This window comes from Panthera leo, chromosome E3, assembly GCF_018350215.1.
Source record: "Panthera leo isolate Ple1 chromosome E3, P.leo_Ple1_pat1.1, whole genome shotgun sequence".
Lineage (NCBI taxonomy): Eukaryota > Metazoa > Chordata > Mammalia > Carnivora > Felidae > Panthera > Panthera leo.
Window position 1 is genome coordinate 12,448,916 of NC_056694.1, and position 7,450 is coordinate 12,456,365.

The 7,450-nt window shown below is 43.1% G+C and overlaps 1 non-coding gene across 1 annotated transcript; it reads right to left on the reverse strand.

Moving 5' to 3' along the window:
- Positions 1-1,928: 1,928 nt before the first annotated feature.
- Positions 1,929-2,038, reverse strand: LOC122210395. The gene has a single exon (XR_006198043.1). It is a non-coding gene; the product is annotated as a U6 spliceosomal RNA (small nuclear RNA).
- Positions 2,039-7,450: the final 5,412 nt, after the last annotated feature.

Here is a 7,450-nt window from a genome sequence, read left to right on the forward strand (position 1 = left end):
TATGGCCTTGGGTGACATGATCAGCTTGTAGTTCCAAAACTATCATTCTGGCATCAGTGTGCAGCACGTACTAGAACAAAGGGAGACTAGACAAGGGAGAAGGGCCATTAGAAGCCAGGGGACAATAACGAGGCCAGAGCTGGTGTGGCTGCAGTGTGGGAGGAGGAAAGAAACAGCAGCCTTGGGGCACAGAACTGAGCAGATGGGCAGAAGCCTGTACGGGATGTGAGGGAGAAGGAAGGACTAAAAGCTACTCCAAGCTGTTCCTCTCTGATGCAGGGGTGGAGGAGATCCTATCGACTGACAAAGGAATGCAGGGGACAGAAGAGATCTGGGGAGAAGAGAACGTCATAAATTCCATTTACACGGTCTCTGTGGCATCCAGGGTGCCCATTAGACAGCTAGAAATCCAGGTCTGGAGCTGAACAAAGAAGCCAGAAGTACAGCTGGGGGGCCGGGCACCTCTGTACGCAGGTCCGGGTTCGATCCAGCCTGTGGTAAGGTGGCCAAAGCGGGCGTTGGGCGGGGAGGGGGGCGGGGATTAACTGAGGAAAGAGCCAGCACAGAAACTTGACCTCCCTTTTTCAAATGGGCTTGGCGATGGAAAAGCAAGAAAAGAGACAGCGAGAAGGAGGAAGGCGTGTAGAGGTTACAGCCCAGCAGGACTTAACAAAGAGTCTATAGCATCCTGGTGCCAGCGATGCCATGTCTCCAGCATCACAAAGTCTTCTGACCACACCACGCTGAAGGGCAGGTGTCGGTGCTGATCACTGTCTGTTCCCAGGTCCATTGGCTGTCCTTCCCCGTTCGGCCCCAATTCCGCCAGTTACACCTCCCAGGCTCCTTTGCCCAGCGGCTTCTGGTTAATTTCTGCCAAAGAGAGGCACTGGCAGGAGGCTGGAGGGAGGAGAGCCTTCCTTCCCCCCTCCTCCTCCCCATCTCTGCCTTCTGTGGCTCCTCGTCAGACCTGTGCTTACGGTTCCCACCAGGCACCCAACACCTCACAAGGACTTCCAACTTCCCGAATGTATTTCCCTCTATTGAACTGGCTGGTGAGCCCTCGGGTAGCCCTGGCTGGTGGCCGCTTGATAAACATATGCTAATGCATCACGTTCTCTCCCCCTAACTCATTTCAGTCTTCAGAATCCTATTCAGGCCGGGATTATCCAAGTTGATATTAACAAAGCGTTCCATTTAAAAGTTAAGGGGCAACACAATTTTAAAAGAAGCAGTGAGGGAAGATAAAGCTAAAATAAATAAATTGTAAAACATAAAGCAGGAGAATGATAAAGTAGTTTAAATGCTGTTTTCTTGATAAGACTCTGAAAATAAACAAACTTCTGACAAATATAATTAAGGGAACATTTTTAATTAGAAATGAGGAAGGAGATAGAACAAAAATGGAGAAAATAGATTTTTTCCTCCAAATCCAATGAGGATGTTGTAGGCTAATAAGTGGAAATCTTCAAAAATGAATAATTTCTACAAAAATATAGATTACTAAAAATAACTCAAGAAGTATAAATCTAAACAGAATAATAACCAAGGAAGAAATTGGGGAAATTATCTGATAACAACCTAAAAAATGTACTTGGTCCCAGCGTTTCCACAAGAACAATTTTCACACTTTTAAGAAGCAGATAATTCCGATGTCGTATAAAACATCCCGAGTGCGAAAAGAGATAAGAGTACCTTTATGTCCATTAGGCAAGCATGATCTTCTTCCTAAAGCCTGATAAAGGTAAAACACACAAAAAGAAAATTATAGTCACATATCACAGTGAATATGAATAAGAAAACTTAAATAAAACCCTCCCCTCTAGAAAGGAACTTGTTTCACTGTATTGCTTCAGATCTTTAGAGGCAAGATAAGTTCTAGGTTTTTTTTTCTTGTAACCACTTCACTGAGATATATTTCTTACACCATAAAAAACATGGAGCACCTTACAAATGTGGGGGTCATCCCGGCACGAGGAGCCAGGCTAATCTTCTCCATATCCTTCCAATCTTAGCATGTGTGCTGCTAACACGCCAGCACAAGGGATAATAACTTTATAAGTTAACTTGGAAGAGATTACAAAGGATGGACAGCTTGTACGTTTTGAAAGTAAATAACCATTTGGCAAGGCTAGAACTAAAACCGAAGGGAAAGTATCATCTGGAGAAAAGATTCACAGCAAATACGGAAAGGGTCCACTTCTCTGTTATGTAAAGAGTTTATGTATCTTGACACCAAAAACTTAAATCCCTAATATGTAAACTGGCAAAGAACTGAAGAAGACGATTCATGAAAACAGAGACGCTAGGAGTAAACAAGCATGTGGGGAAATGCTCAACTTCGCTTATCATCGAGCAAATGTCCACCCAAATGATGGTGTAGCATCTTACAGCCACTACCTTCGAGGGACTTTAGAAATTATTTGGTATTAAGCATAAGAGACGCTTAAAAATCGAGAACAAACTGAGGGCTGATGGGGGGTGGGAGGGAGGGGAGGGTGGGGGATGGGCATTGAGGGAGGGCACCTGTTGGGATGAGCACTGGGTGTTGCATGGAAACCAATTTGACCATAAATGTCACATATTGAAAAATAAATAAAAAAATAAAAAAATAAAAAATGAAAGAAATTATTTGGCATTACAACACCGCAGTGAAACTAGTCCCCTCATGCACCGTTGGTAGCCGTATGACCTGGTGTCATCTCTTGGTAATCCATACCAGGAACCGTCTTAAAACTCCATAATATATCCCTTTGTCCTAAGGGATGTATGAACAACATAAAAAATAAAGGTAGAAGAGATATTCATGGCAACATCACTCTGACAACCAAAGTCAGTAAATAAATAAAAGATGATCTAAATGCAACAACAGAATTATTAAGGAAGGGTTGTGATTGTTGTTTTTGATCACAATAAAAATCACCGTTTATCAACTACCCTCAGATACATCACTTCTTTGAGTCCTGAGCAGTCTCAGGAGGTAGGTAGGAATCACTAAGCAAGAATCAGAAAAAAATACGTGGTTCGCCCCAAATCGCACAATCAGTGGCTTTCGAACAACCGCTCCCGAATCCCATGGTCTTTCGATGTTAAAGGACGGGTATGAGCCTCTGCTCTGAGCCTCAGTTTCCTCATCCATGAAGGAAGGATGACGCAAGTACCACAGAGTGATGATAAACTTTAAATGAAGCTCTTACATGGCGTGAAACTCTTAGCACGGGGTGTAGCCCACAGCCAGGACTGGATTATTAAGAATAATACCGTGTCTCTCTCTCTCTCTCTCTCTCTCTCTCTCTCTCTCTCAAAAAGAAATAAACATTAAAAAAATAAAAAATAAAGGGGAGCACCTGGGTGGCTCAGTTGGTTAAGCATCCACCCTCGGCTCAGGTCATGATCTCGCGATTCATGGGTTCAAGCCCTGCGTCGGGCTCTGTGCTGACAGTGCAGAGCCTGGAGCCTGCTTCGGATTCTGTATCTCCCTCTGTCTCTGCCCTCCCCCGCTCATGTGTGCTCTTTCTCTCTCAAAATAAATAAATAAACTAAAAAAAAAAAAAAAATACCGATAATCTAAAATTGTACCGATTCAATATGATTACAGCAATGTAAATAAACATCGCAAGTACACAAGGCCCAGACAGAATAAAGAATAATGAAAACGGGGGCAGCGGGAGGGAGGCAAGTGTATAAAAAAGCACTTTTCGGGGCGCCTGGGTGGCGCAGTCGGTTAAGCGTCCGACTTCAGCCAGGTCACGATCTCGCGGTCCGTGAGTTCGAGCCCCGCGTCAGGCTCTGGGCTGATGGCTCAGAGCCTGGAGCCTGCTTTGGATTCTGTGTCTCCCTCTCTCTCTGCCCCTCCCCCGTTCATGTTCTGTCTCTCTCTGTCCCAAAAATAAATAAAAAACGTTGAAAAAAATAAAAAAGCACTTTTCTTTTTGAGTTATTTTGGTTTTAGTACAACAGGTAGAAATCTGGAGGGAAACAAAATTAGAAGATACGAAATCTCCTCCAATGAATTGGCATTTGGAGGGGATCCTAGTATGAAATCTGGGATCCCTGTGTCTACATTTGAAATCCTAAACTCAGCACAAGCGCCCCCTGGAGACACCACGTGGCATGTGGGGACCGCTCGCAGATGCCCTGTTTCACTGGCCCAAGGGACCAAGGACGCGTGTATTGGCCTCAACAATATACTAATGCTAGTGATTGGATTCCTTAAAGGTGAGCTTTTTTTTTTTCTTAAAAAAGAGACTCAGAACCATCTCGAAAAAAATCTCCAGGTAGTTGGGAACGGGTGTAAGTCCACTCCTGATGAACAGCAGCGTTCCAGGGGAGCGGCTTGGCGGTGAGGAAGGTCACCTTCAGGACCCAGCGGAATGTTGTTACTTCTCCCTTTGGTCATGTGACCAGAATCTCCCCTCAGCGAGCAGGATAGACTGAGCCAGCATCGGCTTCCAGCTTTAAATCTGCCGATGGGAATAATTCCAACTCCTGGAGAGACGGGTGCCAGAGTAATGAGGGAAAGAGCGGGAGGCATGCCTTGACTTTTCCTCCCAAAGGTCAGCAAGGTCCAAAAATTTCCACCCATTACAAAGGCATACATGGCAAGTTATTCTGTTGTCAGTTCCTGCATTCACCGGCTTGTGAAGGACAACTAGGATTAGGTGTAGCTGAGGGATAGAAAGGGAATCCATCCAGGCCGTGGTCTTGAGCTTGATTCATGAACAACTGTCTACATGAGTCAGAACTTCCGCGGCTAGTATATGAGCTCCAAAAAAAGGAGTGACACGTTCAGCAAAGGATATAAATGAAGAAGGGAAATGTCAGGGGATGACCCAGAGCCCGGCGTGACCAGAGGCTGAATCACACCGAGCTCAAACTCCTATGTCCACGTACCTACTCCCCTTGGGATGCCAAAGAGGCACCTCAAATTTAATGTCGAACACCAAGCTCCCAGTCTTTGCCCTCGCCTGCTCTGCCAATAACCTTCCCGTCTCAGGTAAGAGCAACGCCATCCTGTCAGGCCCTCAGACTCCTCTCTCTCTCATATCTCACATCCAATCCATCAGAAAACCCCACCCACGTGCTCGTTCTACAAGATATATCCCAATTCCTCCCCCCTTCTCCTCACCATCACTACCACCATCCCAACCTAGACCAGCACTGTCCCTTGCCTATCTTCCTGTTAGCCTCTTAACTGGTCTCCCCACTTCCACTTTTGTACCCCACTCACTCTGTTCTCAACACGGCAGCCAGAGGGATCCTCTGAAAATCAAAGTGACGTGACACCTTACAAAACAGATCAATCAAAGAACTAATAAATTGGATTTTGCCAAAATTAAGATTTACCCTTCAGAAGACATTGTTAAGGGGCACCCGGGTAGCTCAGTTAGTTGGTTGAGTGTCCAACTCCTCATTTTGGCTTGGGTTGTGATCCCAGGGTCCTGCGATCAAGCTGTGCATCAGGCTCCATGCCGAGTGGGGAGCCTGATTGGGATTCTCTCTCTCCCTCTGCCCCTCTCCCCAACTCACTCTCTCTCTCTCTAAAAAAAGAAAAAACTGAAATAAAATCTAAAAAACAAGCGACAGATCAGGAGAATATTTGCAAAGCATGTATCTGACCATGGACTTAAATCCAGAATATGTAAAGAACTCTCGAAGTTCAAAAATAAGAAAATAAGCAACACAATTTAAAAACTGGGCAAATGATTTGAACAGACACTTGATCAAAAAAAGATATCTGGATGGTAAATACATCTCAACACGAATAGTTGTGAGATAATGCAAATTACAACCACAATAAAATACTACTACCCTGGGAATGCAAGCTGGTGCAGCCAGTCTGAAAAGCAGTATGGAGTTTCCTCAAAAAACTAAAAATAGAACTACCCTACGACCCAGCAATTGCACTACTAGGTATTTATTCAGGGGATACAGGTGTGCTGTTTCGAAGGGACACAGGCACCCCCATGTTTATAGCAGCACTATCAACAATAGCCAAAGTATGGAAAGAGCCCAAATGTCCATCGATGGATGAATGGATAAAGATGTGGTCCATATATGCAATGGAGTATTACCCGGCAATCAAAAAGAAGGAAATCTTGCCATTTGCAACTACGTGGATGGAACTGGAGGGTATTATGCTAAGTGAAATTAGTCAGAGAAAGACAAAAATCACATGACTTCATTCATATGAGGACATTAAGAGACAAAACAGATGAACATAAGGGAAGGGAAACAAAACTAATATAAAAACAGGGAGGGGGACAAAACAGAAGAGACTCATAAATATGGAGAACAAACAGAGGGGGTTACTGGAGGGGTTGTGGGAGGGGGGATGGGCTAAATGGGTAAGGGGCACTAAGGAATCTACTCCTGAAATCATTGTTGCACTATATGCTAACTAACTTGGATGTAAATTAAAAAAATAAAAATCAATTTACAAAAATACTATTACCCAGCTATTAGAAATAACTAAAATTAAAATAACTGATCATGCCATTATGTTGGCAAGGATGTGGAGCAACCAGATCTCTCCAACTGGTAACAGGAGTGGAAAATGGTACAATCACATTGGAAAAGCATTTGATGATTTCTGTAAAAGTTAAACCTATATCCACCTTATGATCTAACCATTACACTCTTAGTCATTTACCCTAGAGAATGGAAAGCAGATTCCCACGCAGAGACTTGTACAGGAATGTTCAGAGCAGCTTCTTTTTTTTTTTTTTAAGAAAGAGAGTATGCAAAGTGGGGGAGAGGGGCAGATAGAAGAGAGAGAGAATTCATACTTGGTACAGAGCCTGACTTGGGGCTCAATCCCATGTCCCTGGGATCATGACCTGAGCAGAAATTAAGAGTCAGATGCTCAACCAACGGAGCTACCCAGGCGTCCCAGAGCAGCTTCATTTTTAATAGCCAACAACTGGAAATGATCCAAACCTCTGGAGAAACCGGATAAAAAAATTATGGTATGCCCATACAATGGAATAATACTCAAGAATAAAAAGGAATGAACTATTGACACCACATGGATGAACCTTAAAATAATTATGCTGTGGGAAAGAGACCAGGCAAAAGAAGAGTACATATTGTATGATTCCATTTATGTAAAATTCTAGAAAAAAAATCTACAATGACAGAAAGCAGATCAGCGGCTACTTAGGGACAAGTGACAGGGAAGGAGAAGAGAAGCAAAAGGGAGAAATCACAAAGAAGGATGAGGATATTTTGGGGCATACAGGATGTGTTGACTGCCTTGATTTGGGGGATGGTTTCACAGATTGTATCTATCTATATACATACATATACATATATAAAAAATAGATTATATATATTATAGATCATACATAAAATAATATTACATTTTAGGTATTATATTTTCTAAGTTATATGATATATATTTATATATTATATTATATATAGATTATAATACATTATAATATTATAATATAGT